The following is a 20,239-nucleotide window of genomic DNA, read 5'->3' as shown; positions in this document are numbered from 1 at the left end:
AACACGGAACATTGTAACACGGAACATTGTAACACGGAACATTGTAACACGGAACATAGTGACAGAAAATATTATCAGGGAACATAGTATCACGGAACATCGTAAGACTGAACACGCGTGGCGAAGTTGGTAGAGTGGCCGTGTCAGCAATCGGACGGTTGCTGGTTACTGGGGTTCAATCCCCACCTTCTATCATCCTAGTCACGTCCGTTGTGTCCTTGGGCAAGACACTTCACCCTTGCTCCTGATGGCTGCTGGTTAGCGCCTTGCATGGCAGCTCCCGCCATCAGTGTGTGATAGGGATGATACTCGAAACCGGTTTTCCCGGTTGTTTGATAAGAAAAGAACCGAGTCCTCGGACTCGAATCCCTTCTTGAGAACCGGTACCCGTTATCGAGACCACTATAGTAAAGGAAAAGAGTTGATTCTTTATTCGAATACCGTCCCGACCAGAAATGCTCCGTGGGACATCACAAGAAATGGCGTCACGTAGCTCAGTCATTAGGCGCAGATAGAGAAAGCAGGAAAACAATGGACGGGAAAAAGCGCTCCAAGGTGTAATAAAGTTCAAAACAAAAGATATAATCCATCGAATAACTTTACTGAGAGATTTTAGCAGGGTAAAACACATGACCAACACTTTTACGACCAACCGGAAACATAGCAACCAGGCTAGCAACGCACCTCCTTTACGGCAGCTGTCGCAACGTTCTTAAAACAACCGCAGCACATACATATATATACAACATATCTCCCTTTTTTAACTTTTGTTTTTCTTTCCTTGTAAACAAAAAAAAATCACACTGTATATGTGTTGTCTGTCTAATTATAAATAATGCAGACGAGGCGTGTTGGCTGAGTTCTTGACGTTTACTTTCACAGCGTGGCAACATGCAACACTTTTCGGGGCTACCGCGCATGCTCGTAACTCCCGTTGCATGCTGGGTAGTGTAGTTGTTATATTCTCTAGCTCATAACATTTTCCCCCCATAAAGAAATAATGTTAACTCAATAAAGTGTATTTCTTTTTTTAGCTTTAACTTTTCATTTTTTAGCATTGTAACCACATTTGCAAAGAACTTTTCTCTTCGTAGAATTTTCTTTCAATAAAGAAATAAAGTGCAAAAATGTCAAAGCATCATAACAAACAGTTATGTCAAATAGCAGCAGAAGTGCACTTTTTGGAGAGCTGTATTATTTCCAGTTTTGTGCCCAAGGGACTGATTTTATTTAACACTATATTATTATTTATACACCTATAGTGATCACAGAGACAGGTTGTTTTTGTGTTACTGTATATATTTGTTTCTCTGAAAAATCCCACTTAATATACTTTGGGTAACAACAGTCAATATTTATTTATTTTATTTTATTTTTTTAGGGGGGTAACAGTCAATAGTTATTTATTTATTAGATTTTATTTTTTTATTATATAATAAAAGTGAGCTTTTGTTAAACCAAATATTGTGTATTTTTTTCCATATACAACAACCTATCTGGACTCAATAAGAGAATCAATAAGAGAATCGATAAGGAATCGGTTCGATAAGAGGATTTGATAATAGGCTCGAACTCGATAATTCCTTATCAAACATCATCCCTAGTGTGTGAATGTGTGTGTGAATGGGTGAATGTGGAAATAGTGTCAAAGCGCTTTGAGTACCTTGAAGGTAGAAAAGCGCTATACAAGTATAACCCATTTATCATTTATCATAACACTGTAACACGGAACAATGTAACACGGAACATAGTGACAGAAAATATTATCAGGGAACATAGTATCACGGAACATCATAAGACTGAACAATGTAACACGGAACACTGTAACACGGAACATTGTAACACGGAACATTGTTACACGGAACATAGTGACACAGAAAATTGTATCAGGGAACATAATATCACGGAACATCATAAGACTGAACACTGTAACACAGAACACTGTAACACGGAACAATGTAACACGGAACATAGTGACAGAAAATATTATCAGGGAACATAGTATCACGGAACATCATAAGACTGAACACTGTAACACGGAACACTGTAACACGGAACACTGTAACACAGAACATTGTAACACGGAACATAGTGACAGAAAATATATCAGGGAACATAGTATCACGGAACATCATAAGACTGAACACTGTAACACAGAGCACTGTAACGCGGAACAATGTAACACGGAACATTGTAACACGGAACATTGTAACACAGAACATTGTAACACGGAACATAGTGACACAGAAAATTGTATCAGGGAACATAGTATCATGGAACATCATAAGACTGAACACTGTAACACAGAACAATGTAACACGGAACAATGTAACATGGAACAATGTAACACGGAACAATGTAACACGGAACATGGTGACAGAAAATATTATCAGGGAACATAGTATCACGGAACATCATAAGACTGAACACTGTAACACAGAACAATGTAACACGGAACACTGTAACACAGAACATTGTAACACAGAACATTGTAACGCGGAACATTGTAACACGGAACATAGTGACAGAAAATATTATCAGGGAACATAGTATCACGGAACATCATAAGACTGAACACTGTAACACAGAACATTGTAACACAGAACGTTGTAACACGGAACATAGTGACAGAAAATATTATCAGGGAACATAGTATCACGGAACATCATAAGACTGAACACTGTAACACAGAGCACTGTAACGCGGAACATTGTAACACGGAACATTGTAACACGGAACATTGTAACACGGAACATTGTTACACGGAACATTGTTACACGGAACATAGTGACACAGAAAATTGTATCAGGGAACATAGTATCATGGAACATCATAAGACTGAACACTGTAACACAGAACAATGTAACACGGAACAATGTAACACGGAACAATGTAACACGGAACATGGTGACAGAAAATATTATCAGGGAACATAGTATCACGGAACATCATAAGACTGAACACTGTAACACAGAACAATGTAACACGGAACACTGTAACACAGAACATTGTAACACAGAACATTGTAACACGGAACATTGTAACACGGAACATAGTGACAGAAAATATTATCAGGGAACATAGTATCACGGAACATCATAAGACGGAACACTGTAACACAGAACAATGTAACACGGAACACTGTAACACAGAACATTGTAGCACAGAACATTGTAACACGGAACATTGTAACACGGAACATAGTGACAGGAAATATTATCAGGGAACATAGTATCACGGAACATCGTAACTCTGTTTCATCAAACAATCAATAATTGTGATTTCAATATTGATAAAAAAATAATCGTAAATATTATTTTGGCCATAATTGTGTAAGACTAGATCTCTTACATGAACACTATTTTTATATATACATGCAGAAAAAGTGCAGTACGCCTCATGTCCATAAGGTGCCATCTTGCAAAATTATTACATTTGTTTTTATTTAATTTTTTTTCTTCTCTGTCCATAAAGTGCTATTTTGCACAATTTTCACGTTGATTTTATTAGTATTTCTGCCATATTACTTTGTTTATAACACTTTCATATGCACATTCAACTTTCTACTCGAGGTCCATGAAACAACGTTTTTAATCTACAAAAATGTACAATAATGTTTCTGTTGGTTTTTAAAATTAAAACTTGGTTAAAATATTTCAGTAGAAGTACTTTTTGAGACTTTTGAGCACATTTAAAAATACTGAGACCATAACAACCGCGATAGGAAATGTTCACACCGTGACGTCCCCGAGCTGTCATGAAAATGTCCGCCCGAGTAAACAAAGACGACACAATAGGATTCATTGTTGGCGTCTTATCGTCACCTTCGTGCCCGCGGCGGCGCCGCCAACACCTGGCTGCCCTCGTTATTGCTTTCTGACTTGTTTATTTCTGCAGCCCTGAGGGCGTCCTATCTTCTGTCAATGCAACACTCCTTGGCAGAAAATCAATACTCCCCACGTGTGTGTGTGTGTGTGTGTGTGTGTGTGTGTGTGTGTGTGTGTGTGTGTGTGTGTGTGTGTGTGTGTGTGTGAGAGATATGGAGATAACTCTGTCATAATCCCGATGTGTAGTGCGTCTTTGTGGCACCCCCCTCTCTTCCAGCTCTTCGTTGTAGTCCGATAAAAAAATGTCCTTGACTGATAACGTTGTTGTTGTCCAAAGAAAAGCGCCTGCAACGTACAAATCTCGTAAACAGCACTTCAAGTTACGCGTCGGTGTTAGCGTCGTTAGCGTTAGCCGTGTAATTCATCGTGATTACTAACCCCGTCCAAGTAATCGTGATTATTATTTCTGCCGTCCAGCCCGACGACTGCACCACCAGGGAGGAATGGAGTAGCCTTGTCTTCAATAAAAGTCATGTGACTCGATCACTTCACATGTGAAACGTCCGCCTTTTTAAAAGTTAATCTCCGCGACAAAATGTCACTTCAGCGTTTTTTAAAATGAACTATTGTAGCGTGTAAGGATGGGAGTCGAAGGAGGCGTGTCACTTCCTTTTCTTATCAGCAAGGGAGCAGTAACTACAGTAACTACTGCGCTTAAGTAGCTCTTTCTCTTTTTGCACCTGACACGGAACTTCGTAACACGGAACATCGTAACACGGAACATGGTAACACGGAACATCGTAACACAAAACATCGTAACACGGAACAGAGTAAAACGGAACATCGTATCACAAAACATTGTAACACGAAGCATCGAAACCCGGAACATCGTTACAAGGAACATTGTAACGCGGAACATCGTATCACAAAACATCGTAACACGGAACATCGTCTCACAAAACGTCGTAACACGAAACATCGTATCACAAAATTTTGTTACACAAAACATCGTAACACAGAACATCGTAACACAGAACATTGTATCATAAAACATCGTAACACGGAACATCGTAACAGAAAACATCGTAACACGGAACATTGTATCATAAAACATCGTAACGTGAAACATCGTAACACGAAACATCGTGACACGGAACATCGTGACACGGATCATCGAAACGCCAAACATCGAAACGCCAAATATCGAAACGCCGAACATGGAATATTAAACACAAAACTTTGAAACAAGGAACCTAGTAACACGGAACCTAGTAACACGGAACCTAGTAACACGTAAAATAGTATCATAGATTTTAGTATCGCGGAACAGTATAACGCGGAACATTGTAACACAGAACATTGTAACAAGGAACATCGTATCACAAAATTTTGTTACACAAAACATCGTAACACAGAACATCGTAACACAGAACATCGTAACACAGAACATTGTATCATAAAACATCGTAACACGGAACATTGTATCATAAAACATCGTAACACAGAACATCGTAACACAGAACATTGTATCATAAAACATCGTAACACGGAACATTGTATCATAAAACATCATAACATGAAACATCGTAACACGAAACATCGCGACACGGAACATCGTGACACGGATCATCGTAACGCCGAACATCGAAACGCCAAACATCGAAACACCGAACATGGAATATTAAACACAAAACTTTGAAACAAGGAACCTAGTAACACGGAACCTAGTAACACATAAAATAGTATCATAGATTTTAGTATCGCGGAACAGTATAATGCGGAACAGTATATCGCGGAACATTGTAACGCAGAATATCGTAACAAGGAACATCGTAACAAGGAACATCGTAACACGGATCATCCTAACGGCAAATACCGACACGACGAACATCGACACGCCAAACATCGACACGCCGAACATTGAAACACAGAATATTAAAACACAAAACTTTGAAACAAGGAACCCAGTAACACTGAACCTAGTAACACGTAAAGTAGTATCATAGATTATAGTATCGCGGAATATTGTAACATGGAACATCGTAACATGGAACATGCAAATGTGCACCATAAAAACACAGAACATCGAAATACGAAATCCTAGTAACAACGATCTTAGTAGCAGGAAACATCGTAACATAGAACATCATAAAACGGAAACTTGTAACATGGGAACATCGTATCACAGAACATTTAAAAATGGAACATAGTAACATGAAACAGTATCACAGACCATTGTAACACGGAACATAACACGGAAAATAGTAACACAGAACATCGGAACATGGAACACAGTGGCATGGAACATGGTGACAGGGAACATAGTGACACAGAAAGTAGTATTAGGGAAACATGGTATCACGGAACATCGTAACGCGGAACGTAGTGATACGAAACATAGTGACACGGAACAGTGACACAGAAAATAGTATTGGGAACATAATATTACGGAACTTCATAAGACTGAGCATTGTAACGTGGAATATCGCAACGCAAAATATTCTAACGTGGAACATAGAAACTTGAAACAGAGAAGCGCGGAACATCAAAATACAGAACATCAAAATACAGAACCTTGTAACACGGAACCTCGTGAAACCGAAACCTCGTGACACGGAACATAGTGACACAGATAATAGTATTAGGGAACATAGTATCACGGAACATCATAAGACTCAACAATGTAGCACGGAACATTGTAACACGGCACATAGTGACACAGAAAATATTATCAGGGAGCATAAGATCACGGAACATCGTAACACGTAACATAGTAACACAGAAAATATTATTAGGGAACATAGTAACACAAAACCTTGTAACTCGGAATGTTGTAACACAAAACCTTGTAACACGGACCATGTTAGTGACACGAATCATAGTGACACGAAAAATAGTGACACGAAACATAGTGACACAGAAAATAGTGTCAGGGAACATTGTAACACGGAACATAGTGACACAAAACATAGTGACACGAAACATAGTGACACAGAAAATAGTATCAGGGAACCTTGTGACACGGAACCTTGCGACATGGAACATAGTGACTCGGAACATAGTATCAGGGAACATTGTAACACAGAACATTGTAACACGGAACATTGTAACACGGAACATTGTAACACGGGACATTGTAACACGGAACATTGTAACATGGGACATTGTAAAGCGGAACATTGTAACATGGAACATTGTAACATGGAACATCGTAACGCGGAACATAGTGACGCCGAACATAGTGACACGGAACATAGTGACACAAAACATAGTGACACAGAAAATAGTAACATGTAACCTTGTAACACGAACCTTGTAACACAAACCTTGTAATACAAACCTTGTAACACGGACCATAGTGACACGGACCATAGTGACACGGACCATAGTGACACGGACCATAGTGACACATAAAGTAGTATCAAGAAACATTGTAACACGGAACGCCGTAACACGGAACGTCGTAACGCGGAACATCGTAACGCGGAACATCGTAACGCGGAACATAAAGACACAGAAAATAGTATCAGGGAATATAGTAACATGGAACCTTGTCACACGGAACATAGCGACACAGAAAATAGTATCAGGGAACATTGTAACACGGAACATCGTGACACAAAACAGTGACACAGAAAATAGTAACATGGAAACTTGTAACACGAACCTTGTAACACAAACTTTGTAACACGAACCTTGTAACACAAACCTTGTAACACGGAACATAGTGACACGGAAAATAGTATCAGGAAACATTGTAACTCGGAACGTCGTAACGCGGAACGTCGTAACGCGGAACATAATGACACAGAAAATAGTATCAGGGAACATAGTAACATGGAACCTTGTCACACAGAATATAGTGACACATAAAATAGTATCAGGGAACATTGTAACATGGAACATTGTAACATGGAACATTGTAACAGGGAACATTGTAACAGGGAACATTGTAACATGGAACATGGTAACGCGGAACATAGTAACGCGGAACATAGTAACGCGGAACATAGTAACACGGAACATAGAAACACGGAACATAGTAACACGGAACATAGTGACACAGAACATAGTGACACAGAAAATAAGATCAGGTAACATCGTAACGCGGAACATCGTAACGCGGAACATAGTGACAGAGAACATAGTGACAGGGAACATAGTGACACAAAACATAGTAACACAAAACATAGTAACATGGAACCTTGTAACATGAACCTTGTAACACGAACCTTGTAACACGAACCTTGTAACATGGAACATAGTGACACGGACTATAGTGACACAGAAAATAGTATCAGCAAACATTGTAACACAGAACGCCGTAACACGGAACGCCGTAACACGGAACGCCGTAACACGGAATGTCGTAACACGGAATGTCGTAACACGGAACGTCGTAACGCGGAACATCGTAACGCGGAACATAAAGACACAGAAAATAGTATCAGGGAACATAGTAACATGGAACCTTGTCACACGGAACATAGTAACACAGAAAATAGTATCAGGAAACATTGTAACACCAAACATCGTGACACAAAACAGTGACACAGAAAATAGTAACATGGAACCTTGTAACACGAACCTTGTAACACAAACCTTGTAACACGGAACATATTGAAACGGAAAATAGTATCAGGAAACATTGTAGCACGGAACGCCATAACACGGAACGCCATAACACGGAACGCCGTAACACGGAACATCGTAACGCGGAACATCGTAACGCGGAACATCGTAACACGGAACATCGTGACACAAAACAGTGACACAGAAAATAGTAACATGGAACCTTGTAACACCAACCTTGTAACACGAACCTTGTAACACGGAACATAGTGACACGGAAAATAGTATCATGAAACATTGTAACATGGAACGTCGTAACGCGGAACGTCGTAACGCGGAACGTTGTAACGCGGAACATAATGACACAGAAAATAGTATCAGGGAACATAGTAACATGGAACCTTGTCACACGGAACATAGTGACACATAGAATAGTATCAGGGAACGTCGTAACACAGAACGTCGTAACGCGGAACATAATGACACAGAAAATAGTATCAGGTAACATAGTAACACAGAACCTTGTCACACAGAAAATAGTATCAGGGAACATTGTAAGATGGAACGTTGTAACATGGAACATTGTAACATGGAACATCGTAATGCGGACCATAGTAACACGGAACATAGTGACACAGAAAATAAGATCAGGTAACATTGTAACACGGGACATGGTCAGAATGCTTTGACATCCAGGGCGGTTGACTTCAGGGACTAGAATTTTGGTTCCTACAACTAGAACTCTTGTTCCTACAACTAGAACCCTGGTTCCTACAAGGCAGCAAACTTCACGCTAGAGCAATCAGAGAAACATCATTTGAGAATTCCCTCATTGAGAAGAAAAAGGTCTGCTCCTTTGTGATTCTGCAACAGTCTGCATTCCTTTCCCAGTCCCAGTCCCAGTCCCAGTCCCACAGGACCTGGACTTAATAGTCCATCTGTGCAGGCTGACTCCAGACCCAGACTTGGAGATTACACCAGTCCTCCCTCAGGTGTCGTGCTGCCTATTGTTCTGGATCAAAAGACCCTGTGTTGGAATTCTTGACCTGGTGACGAGCGCAGGAAGTTAATTATGACACACACACACACACACACACACACACACACACACACACACACACACACACACACACACACACACACACACACACACACACACACGATAAGAAGAACCTGCTTAATATTCACAGAATGAATGGAAATGGCACAAAGACCAGGGTGGGGGTCCAGGGTCCAGGGACTCGGTGCTCTTGAGGAGGCGGGCCATGAAAAATTGGCATAAATTGACTCGGGGATTCCATCATGATAACGACTCCACTTGTTGGGTCTGAAGGCCCCGCGTCCATCCTGTGGCCTTCAGAGACCGTGGTCACGGTCCAGGTGGTCCTCGTGGAAATGTGCTGTGAGATTTGTGACCTTTGGCCAAGGTGATGCAATCACTTAAGGCTAAGTTAGAGGCGGATTTTCACTCAACTTTCATGAAATGTCAGAAATGGGATAAGGATGTCTACGCAGGGCCGCCCCTCCTTATGCGTGGGGCCTCGCCATCCTTTAGGGGCCTTGGTTTACGTGAATAAGGGTCTGTAAAATTTAGGGGAAGATGGTCCTATATGGGGACTTTTGACAATTTTAGGGAAGTATGTAGTAGTCTATTTTGGACCTTAAGCAGAAAATGGTCCTATTTGGGGTCCTTTAAGCCCTTTAGGGGAAGATGGTCCTATTTGGGGTTTTATGACCTTTAAGAGAAGATGGTCCTATTTAGGGTTAAAGACCTTTAGGGGAAGATGGTCCTATTTGGGATCCTTTGACACCTTTAAGAGAAGATGGTCCTATTTGGGGTACTTTGGGACCTGTAAGGGAAGATGGTCCTATTTAGGGTCCTTTAAGACCTTTTTGGGAAATATTGTTCTATTTGGGTTACTTTGGGAACTTTAGGGGAAAATGGTCCTATTTGGGGTCCTTAAAGACCTTTAAGGGTAGATGGTCTTATTGGGGTACATTGGGACTTTTAGGGGAAGATGGTCCTATTTGGGGTACTCTGGTACCTTTAAGGGAAGATGGTCCTATTTGGGGTCCTTAAAGACCTTTAGGGGAAGATGGTCCTATTAGGGGTATTCTGGCAACTTTAAGAGAAGATGGTCCTGTTTATGGTCCTTTAAGCCCTTTAGGGGAAGATGGTCCTATTTGGGGTCCTTTAAGATCTTTAGGGGAAGATTGTCCTATTTGGGGTCCTTTAAGCCCTTAAGGGGAAGATGGTCCTATTCGGGGTCCTTTAAGATCTTTAGGGGAGATGGTCCTATTTGGGGTATTGTGGCAACTTTAAGAGAAGATGGTCCTGTTTATGGTCCTTTAAGCCCTTTAGGGGAAGATGGTCCTATTTTGGGTCCTTTAAGATCTTTAGGGGAAGATGGTCCTATTTGGGGTCCTTTAAGATCTTTAGGGGAGATGGTCCTATTTGGGGTCCTTTAAGACCTTTAGGGGAAGATGGTTCTATTTGGGGTATTGTGGCAACTTTAAGAGAAGATGGTCCTGTTTATGGTCCTTTAAGCCCTTTAGGGGAAGATGGTCCTATTTGGGGTCCTTTAAGATCTTTAGGGGAAGATGGTCCTATTTGGGGTCCTTTAAGCCCTTAAGGGGAAGATGGTCCTATTTGGGGTCCTTTAAGATCTTTAGGGGAAGATGGTCCTATTTGGGGTCCTTAAAGACCTTTAGGGGAAGATGGTCCTATTAGGGGTATTCTGGCAACTTTAAGAGAAGATGATCCTGTTTATGGTCCTTTAAGCCCTTTAGGGGAAGATGGTCCTATTTTGGGTCCTTTAAGATCTTTAGGGGAAGATGGTCCTATTTGGGGTCCTTTAAGCCCTTAAGGGGAAGATGGTCCTATTCGGGGTCCTTTAAGATCTTTAGGGGAGATGGTCCTATTTGGGGTCCTTTAAGACCTTTAGGGGAAGATGGTCCTATTTGGGGTATTGTGGCACCTTTAAGAGAAGATGGTCCTGTTTATGGTCCTTTAAGCCCTTTAGGGGAAGATAGTCCTATTTGGGGTCCTTTAAGCCCTTTAGGGGAAGATGGTCCTATTTGGGGTCCTTAAAAACCTTTAGGGGAAGATGGTCCTATTTGGGGTCCTTTAAGATCTTTAGGGGAAATGGTCCTATTTGGGGTCCTTTAAGACCTTTAGGGTAAGATGGTCCTATTTAGGGTCTTTTGGCACCTTTAAGAGAAGATAGTCCTATTTGCGGTACTTTAAGACCTTTAGCAGAAGATGGTTTTGTTTTGGGTACTTCGGCACCTTTAAAAGAAGATGGTCCTGTTTGGTGTACTTTGGCGCCTTTAGGGAAAGATGGTCCTATTTGGAATACTTGAGCACCTTTAGGGGAAGGGGGTCTTATTTGGGGTTATTTGGCATCTTAAAGGGAAGATGGTCCTAATTGGGGTAGTTTATGACCTTTAGGGGAGAATGGTCTTATTTAGGGTACTTTAAGACCTATAGTTAAGATGGTCCTATTTGGGATACATTGGCACCTTGAGGGTAGCATGGTCTTATTTGGGGTTCTTTGGCTCCTTTGGGGGAATAAGGTCCTAACTGGGGTACTTGGCCACCTTTAGGGGATAATAGTCTTATTTGGGGTATTTTGGTACCTTTAGGGAAAGATGGTGTTAATTTGGATTTTTAAAGAAAGGTGGTCTTATTTGGAGTACTTTGCCACCTGGTCTGATTTTGGGTATTGTGGTACCTTTAGTGAAAGATGGTCTTAATTTGGGTTGTTTAGGACCTTTTAAAGGAAGATGGTCCTATTTGGAACTTTTTGGCACCTTTAGGGGTAGATGGTCTTATTTGGGGTTCTTTGGCATCTTTAAGGGACGATGGTCCTAATTGGGGTAGTTTATGACCTTTAGGCTGAAGATGGTCTTATTTGGGGTCCTTTGGCTCCTTTTGGGGAATAGAGTCCTAACTGTGGCACGGTGCCACTTGTAGGGGAGTATGGTCTTATTTGGGGTCCTTTGGGGGAATAGGGTCCTAACTGGGGTAGTTTATGACCTTTAGGAGAAGATGGTCTTGTTTGGGGTCCTCTGGCTCCTTTGGGGGAATAGGGCCATAATTGGGGTACTTTGCCACCTTTACGGGACAGTGGTCTTATTTGGGGTATTTTGGTACTTTTAGGGAAATATGGTTCGTACTTTGGGTTGTTTAGGATCTTTAAAGGAAGATGGTCCTATTTGGGGTAGTTTATGACATTTAGGGGAAGATGGTCTTATTTGGGGTTCTTTAAGACCTATAGTTAAGATGGCCCTTTTTTGGATAAATTTGCACCTTGAGGGTAGCATGGTCTTATTTCGGATCCTTTGGGGGAATAGGGTCCTAACTGGGGTACTTTTCCACCTTTAGGGGATAATGATCTTATTTGGGGTATTTTGGTACCTTTAGGAAAAGATGGTCTTAATTTGGATTTTTAAAGAAAGGTGGTCTTATTTGGGGTACTTTGCCACCTGGTCTGATTTTGGGTATTTTGGTACCTTTAGTGAAAGATGGTCTTAATTTGGGTTGATAGGACCTTTTAAAGTAAGATGGTCCTATTTGGAACTTTTTGGCACCTTTAGGGGTAGATGGTCTTATTTGGGGTTCTTTGGCATCTTTAAGGGACGATGGTCCTAATTGGGGTAGTTTATGACCTTTAGGCTGAAGATGGTCTTATTTGGGGTCCTTTGGCTCCTTTTGGGGAATAGAGTCCCAACTGTGGCACTGTGCCACTTGTAGGGGATAATGGTCTTATTTGGGGTATTTTGGTACCTTTAGGGAAATATGGTTCTTACTTTGGGTTGTTTGGGATCTTTAAAGGAAGATGGTCATATTTGGAACACTTTGGCACCTTGAGGGGAGTATGGTCTTATTTGGGGTCCTTTGGGGGAATAGGGTCCTAACTGGGGTAGTTTATAACCTTTAGGAGAAGATGGTCTTGTTTGGGGTCCTCTGGCTCCTTTGGGGGAATAGGGCCATAATTGGGGTACTTTGCCACCTTTACGGGACAGTGGTCTTATTTGGGGCATTTTGGTACTTTTAGGGAAATATGGTTCGTACTTTGGGTTGTTTCGGATCTTTAAAGGAAGATGGTCCTATTTGGGGTAGTTTATGACCTTTAGGGGAAGATGGTCTTATTTGGGGTTCTTTAAGACCTATAGTTAAGATGGCCCTTTTTTGGATAAATTGGCACTTTGAGGGTAGCATGGTCTTATTTGGGATCCTTTGGGGGAATAGGGTCCTAACTGGGGCACTTTTCCACCTTTAGGGGATAATGGTCTTATTTGGGGTATTTTGGTACCTTTACGGAAAGATGGTCTTAATTTGGATCTTTAAAGAAAGGTGGTCCTATTTGGGGTTCTTTAGGACCTTCAGTCCTATTTTGTTGTTTTTTTGGCAACCTTTAGGGGGAATTTGGTCCTATTTAGGCTCATTTCGGACCTTTGCGTCGGTCCTTTCCTGAGTCCACAGACTCTCTCGTGTACAAGTGCATAGCCCCCCGTAACTTTAAATCTCTAAACTTGTCTTTCCTTGTCGACTGGAACTTGTCCTCTTGCTGTAGCTCAGCTGTCCCCGCTTCAAAGGACAGGACGGCCAGGTCATTGCGGCACAAAAACAAAGCCAGGAAGTATATCCTCCTTTTCTTTTCTGCTGGAAGAATGGACAGTCTTGGGGGGGGGGCGACTCCTGACCTGAACCCCCTCCCTCGCTCTCGGGCTGCTCCTATGCTAATTTACAAGCGCCGCCATCCATCCTCCCTTCCTCCCTCCCTCCCTCCCTGCCTCAGTCCCTCTTCTGCCTTCCTCTATCGCCGCCTCACTCCTGGGAAGTTGCGGAGCAGACGAGCCGGAGGAGCGGCGTCAGCTGACTGCCCGTCCTCCAATGAGTCGAGCGGCGGTGTGTCGGAGCGGCTGCTCGGCTGGCGTCAGATGCTGAGCCCGAGGGGCGGGAGGTCGAGCGGGGGGGGGGGGGGCGGTTCTGGCCAGCGCTGCACGGCTCTGCGGCGTCGCCACCATGGACCACTCCAGCATTCTGAGGCGGCGAGGGCTACAGGTAGGCGGGACGACGGCGCCGCAGCAGCGTTTGTTTTCTTACGCCGTCTCTGAGTGGAGGCTCGGATCTTTGACTGCTCAAGTTGCTGTGACTTTTGTCTCCTTCCTGTCGGGTAGCCGAGCAGAATGGATGATGTTGTCTAATGAAGGCAGCAGTAGACACTTTATTGACGGCATGATAATGAAGTGCACGCCTCTTCGCCTCCATTGTTAGATTGTCGTACAATGCAGCGTGTTGTCCAATCAGCAACTTGAACTGCACTTGGATTTCGTCCGTTTACGTGTTTGCCCTCATCTCTTAGCGAGGTTTTTCATGCAACGCAAAGTTTTTCTTTGGACCATTAAAGCTGCTGAACCGAACAAAAGATCGGCTTTGTTGACGTAACGAGACTCGATTGTCTTCTGAGATGTTTTTTGGAAGTGCACACCTCTTCGCCTCCATTGTTAGATTGTTGTCCAATCAGCAACTTGAACTGCACATGAATTTCGTCCGTTTACGTGTTTGCCCTCACCTCTTAGCGAGGTTTTTCATGCAACGCAAAGTTTTTCTTTGGACCATTAAAGCTGCTGAACCGAACAAAAGATCGGCTTTGTTGACGTAACGAGACTCGATTGTCTTCTGAGATGTTTTTGGAAGTGCACGCCTCTTCGCCTCCATTGTTAGATTGTTGTCCTATCAGCAACTTGAACTGCACTTGGATTTCGGTTATTTACGTGTTTGCACTCACCTCTTAGCGAGGTTTTTCAAGCAACGTGAAGTTTTTCTTTGAATCTTTAAAGCTGCTGAACCGAACAAAAGATCGGCTTTGTTGACGTAACGAGACTCGATTGTCTTCTGAGATGTTTTTGGAAGTGCACGCCTCTTCGTCTCCATTGCTAGATTGTTATCCAATCAGCAACTTGAACTGCACTTGGATTTCGTCCGTTTACGTGTTTGCCCTCATCTCTTAGCGAGGTTTTTTGTGTGACTCAAAGTTTTTCTTTGGAACATTGAAGCTGCTGAACCGAACAAAAGATCGGCTTTGTTGACGTAACGAGACTCGATTGTCTTCTGAGATGTTTTTGGAAGTGCACGCCTCTTCGTCTCCATTGTTAGATTGTTGTCCTATCAGCAACTTGAACTGCACTTGGATTTCGGTTATTTACGTGTTTGCACTCACCTCTTAGCGAGGTTTTTCAAGCAACGTGAAGTTTTTCTTTGGAAGGTTAAAGCTGCTGAACCTAACTAAAGATCGGCTTTGTTGACGTAACGAGACTCGATTGTCTACTGAGATTTTTTTTGGACATTTTGCGTGACTTTTCACGCAGCGTGCAATGATAAGTGCGCTGAAGACGTGGACTTTGGGAATGTTGTTGCTCTCCTGGTCGTCTCTCGCCAACCGCCGCCGAGGTCGCTTTCGCTGCCGAAAACCGGACACAAAAAAAAAGGCTGTTCGAACGATTTCCGTGGAACTTTCCGGCGAAGCGAGGCCGCGGTTTGCGGGAGAAGTGGTGACATTCTGATGCCAGTCCGGGAATGAATGAATTTTCAAGTCCAGTGGAAGATTAGTTTGCTGGTCTAGTTGAGTTGAGTCTTTATTTGAAGGGACAAAGACCAAAGACCAAAGACAGATATGGTCTGGTTTCCATCTGTGGTCCGACGTTACCTGAACGAAAAATGTACAAAAACGTGCGATGCGATTATAAGTGTTGGAAACAACGTCACCTCTTTGTTCCACTCATTCGTGCGCTCCAACACGTATCCGCCGTGGCAACGTGGCGGCCACGCTTCACTGCCATTTGTCAGGCACTTTGCACGCTGACATCATCTCCGTATGATGTCATGACATCATCTCCATATGACGTCATGCTACCATAAAACTAACGTTGTCTTACCCGAGTTCAGTGGGGGTTGTTCGGTCTTCCTGCTTAACCTTTCACACGCATACAAAAAACTGTAAGTAAATTATTATTATTTTATTTGATCTTTTAATTTGTGTATTTAATTTAATTTTATTTAATTATTATTTTTATATATTTTTTTTCAATTATTATTATTTTTGTATTTTTTTGGTTAAATTTTTTTTTATTTTTTTTAAAGAATCATTTAAAAAATACATATAAAAATAATAAAATAAAATAAAATACACAAATTAAAAGATTAAATAAAATAATAAGGTATATACCTCAATAATAGTTTAGTACTTGATGCATGCTAACATTAGCATCCTAGCATTTTATAAAAATGTTCAGGTATTGCGTATTTTAACTTAGGAGTTAATGTATCAGTATTTTAGCTCTGTGGTGTTTAAAGTGCGGCCCGTGGCTAATTTTAGCTATTTTTGCTTATTTTGCAACGTCAGTGTCAAATATTTTGTCGCTTGACGAGGGATGCCTGTTAGCATGCTAACGTTAGTATGCTAGATGTTGTTGTTGCCTGCTCATTTTGTAGGTATATCCCTCAAATTATATTTTATTAATTGGTCCATGCTAACATTAGCATCATAGCCTTTTAAAAAATGTTCAGGTACACACCCTAAATTAATATATTTTGGTGCTTGACACACGTTATAGTTAGCATTTTAGCTTGTTTTTAGCTAATTTAGCAGGCATACACCTCAGTGTCATATATTTTGTTACTTTACGAAGGATACCTGTTAGCATGCTAACATGCTAACGTTAGTATGCTGGATTGTGTTGTTAGCTAATTTTGTAGGTATATACTTCAGTCATATTTTAGTACTTGATGCATGCTAACATTAGCATCCTAGCATTAAAAAAAAAAGTTCAGGTACACACCCTAAATTAATATATTTTGGTGCTTGACACACGTTATCGTTAGCATGTTAGCTTTTTTTAAGCTAATTTAGCAGGTATACACCTCAGTGTCATATATTTTGTTACTTGACGAAGGATACCTGTTAGCATTCTAACGTTAGTATGCTAGATGTTGTTGTTGGCTCATTTTGTAGGTACATACCTCAAATTATATTTTATTAATTGGTCCATGCTAACATTAGCATCGTAGCATTTGAAAAAAATGTTCAGGTACACACCTGAAATTAATATATTTTGGCGCTTGACACCTGTTTTAGTTAGCATTTGTAGCTAATTTAGCAGGTATACACCTCAGAGTCATACAGTATATTTTGTTACTTGACGAAGGATACCTGTTGGCATGCTAACATTAGTATGCTAGATTGTGTTGTTAGCTACTTTTGTAGTTATATACCTCAGTCATATTTTAGTGCTTGATGCATGCTAACATTAGCATCCTAGCATTTGGAAAAATTTTCAGGAACACACCTGAAATTAATATATTTTGGTGCTTGACACACGTTATCGTTAGCATGTTAGCTTGTTTTTAGCTAGTTTAGCAGGTATACACCTCAGTGTCATATATTTTGTTGCTTGACGAAGGATACCTGTTAGCATGCTAACGTTAGTATGCTAGATTGTGTTGTTAGCTACTTTTGTAGGTATATACCTCAGTCATATTTTAGTACTTGATGCATGCTAACATTAGCATCCTAGCATTAACAAAAAAATGTTCAGGTACACACCTGAAATTAATATATTTTGGTGCTTGACACACGTTATAGTTAGCATTTGTAGCTAATTTAGCAGGTATACACCCTTAACGTCATATATTTTGTTACTTTACGAAGGATAGCTGTTAGCATGCTTACGTTAGCATGCTAGATTGTGTTGTTAGCTACTTTTGTAGGTATATACCTCAGTCATATTTTAGTTTGATGCATGCTAACATTAGCATCCTAGCATTTAATTTTTTTTTTCAGGTACACAACTTAAATTCATATAATTTGGTGCTTGACACACGTTATAGTTAGCATTTGTAGCTAATTTAGCAGGTATACACCCTTAACGTCATATATTTTGTTACTTTACGAGGGATAGCTGTTAGCATGCTTACGTTAGCATGATAGATTGTGTTGTTAGCTACTTTTGTAGGTATATACCTCAGTCATATTTTAGTTTGATGCATGCTAACATTAGCACTCTAGCATTTAATTTTTTTTTTCAGGTACACACCTTAAATTAATATAATTTGGTGCTTGACACATGTTATAGTAAGCATTTGTAGCTAATTTAGCAGGTATACACCTCAGTGTCATATATTGTGTTACTTGACAAAGGATACCTGTTAGCATGCTAACGTTAGTATGCTAGATTGTGTTGTTAGCTAATTTTGTAGGTTTATACTTCAGTCATATTTTAGTATTTGATGCATGCTAACATTAGCATCCTAGCATTTATAAAAATGTTCAGGTACACAACTGAAATTAATATATTTTTGTGCTTGACACACGTTATAGTTAGCATTTGTAGCTAATTTAGCAGGTATACACCTCAGTGTCACATATTTTGTTACTTTACGAAAGATACCTGTTAGCATGCTAACGTTAGTATGCTAGATTGTGTTGTTAGGTAATTTTGTAGGTATATACCTTAGTCATATTTTAGTACTTGATGCATGCTAACATTAGTATCCTAGCATTTTGAGAAAAATGTTCAGGTACACACCTGAAATGAATATATTTTGGTGCTTGACACCTGTTGTCGTTAGCATTTGTAGCTAATTTAGCAGGTATACACCTCAGTGTCATATATTTTGTTACTTGACGAAGGATACCTGTTAGCATGCTAACGTTAGCATGCTAGATTGTGTTGTTAGGTAATTTTGTAGGTTATACTTCAGTCATATTTTAGTATTTGATGCATGCTAACATTAGCATCCTAGCATTTATAAAAATGTTCATTTACACAACTGAAATTAATATATTTTGGTGCTTGACACACGTTATAGTTAGCATTTGTAGCTAATTTAGCAAGCATACACCTCAGTGTCATATATTTTGTTACTTTACGAAGGATACCTGTTAGCATGCTAACGTTAGTATGCTAGATTGTGTTGTTAGGTAATTTTGTAGGTATATACCTTAGTCATATTTTAGTACTTGATGCATGCTAACATTAGTATCCTAGCATTTTGAGAAAAATGTTCAGGTACACACCTGAAATGAATATATTTTGGTGCTTGACACCTGTTGTCGTTAGCATTTGTAGCTAATTTAGCAGGTATACACCTCAGTGTCATATATTTTGTTACTTGACGAAGGATACCTGTTAGCATGTTAACGTTAGCATGCTAGATTGTGTTGTTAGGTAATTTTGTAGGTTTATATTTCAGTCATATTTTAGTATTTGATGCATGCTAACATTAGCATCCTAGCATTTATACAAATGTTCTGGTACACAACTGAAATTAATATATTTTTGTGCTTGACACACGTTATGGTTAGCATTTGTAGCTAATTTAGCAGTTATACACCTGAGTGTCATGTATTTTGTTACTTGACGAAGGATACCTGTTAGCATGCTAACGTTAGTATGCTAGATTGTGTTGTTAGCTAATTTTGTAGGTATATACCTTAGTCATATTTTAGTACTTGATGCATGCTAACATTAGCATCCTAGCATTTTGAAAAAAAATGTTCAGGTACACACCTGAAATGAATATATTTTGGTGCTTGACACCTGTTGTAGTTAGCATTTGTAGCTAATTTAGCAGGTATACACCTCAGTGTCATATATTTTGTTACTTGACGAAGGATACCTGTTAGCATGCTAGGTTGTGTTGTTAGGTAATTTTGTAGGTACTGTATATACCTTAGTCATATTTTAGTACTTGATGCATGCTAACATTAGCATCCTAGCATTTGGAAAAAAATGTTCAGGTACACACCTGAAATGAATATATTTTGGTGCTT

General features: G+C 40.4%; 1 protein-coding gene across 2 annotated transcripts in view; it reads left to right on the top strand.

Moving 5' to 3' along the window:
- The window catches only part of LOC133655247 (microtubule-associated serine/threonine-protein kinase 4-like), a 96,948-nt gene that overhangs the window by 75,660 nt on the left and 1,049 nt on the right, over window positions 1-20,239 (top strand). The gene's annotated exons all lie outside the window — the stretch shown is intronic.

Source organism: Entelurus aequoreus, linkage group LG08 (genome assembly GCF_033978785.1).
Source record: "Entelurus aequoreus isolate RoL-2023_Sb linkage group LG08, RoL_Eaeq_v1.1, whole genome shotgun sequence".
Classification (NCBI taxonomy): Eukaryota; Metazoa; Chordata; class Actinopteri; order Syngnathiformes; family Syngnathidae; genus Entelurus; species Entelurus aequoreus.
Note: the sequence above shows the minus strand (reverse complement) of the source record. Positions and strands in the feature narration are given on the sequence as shown.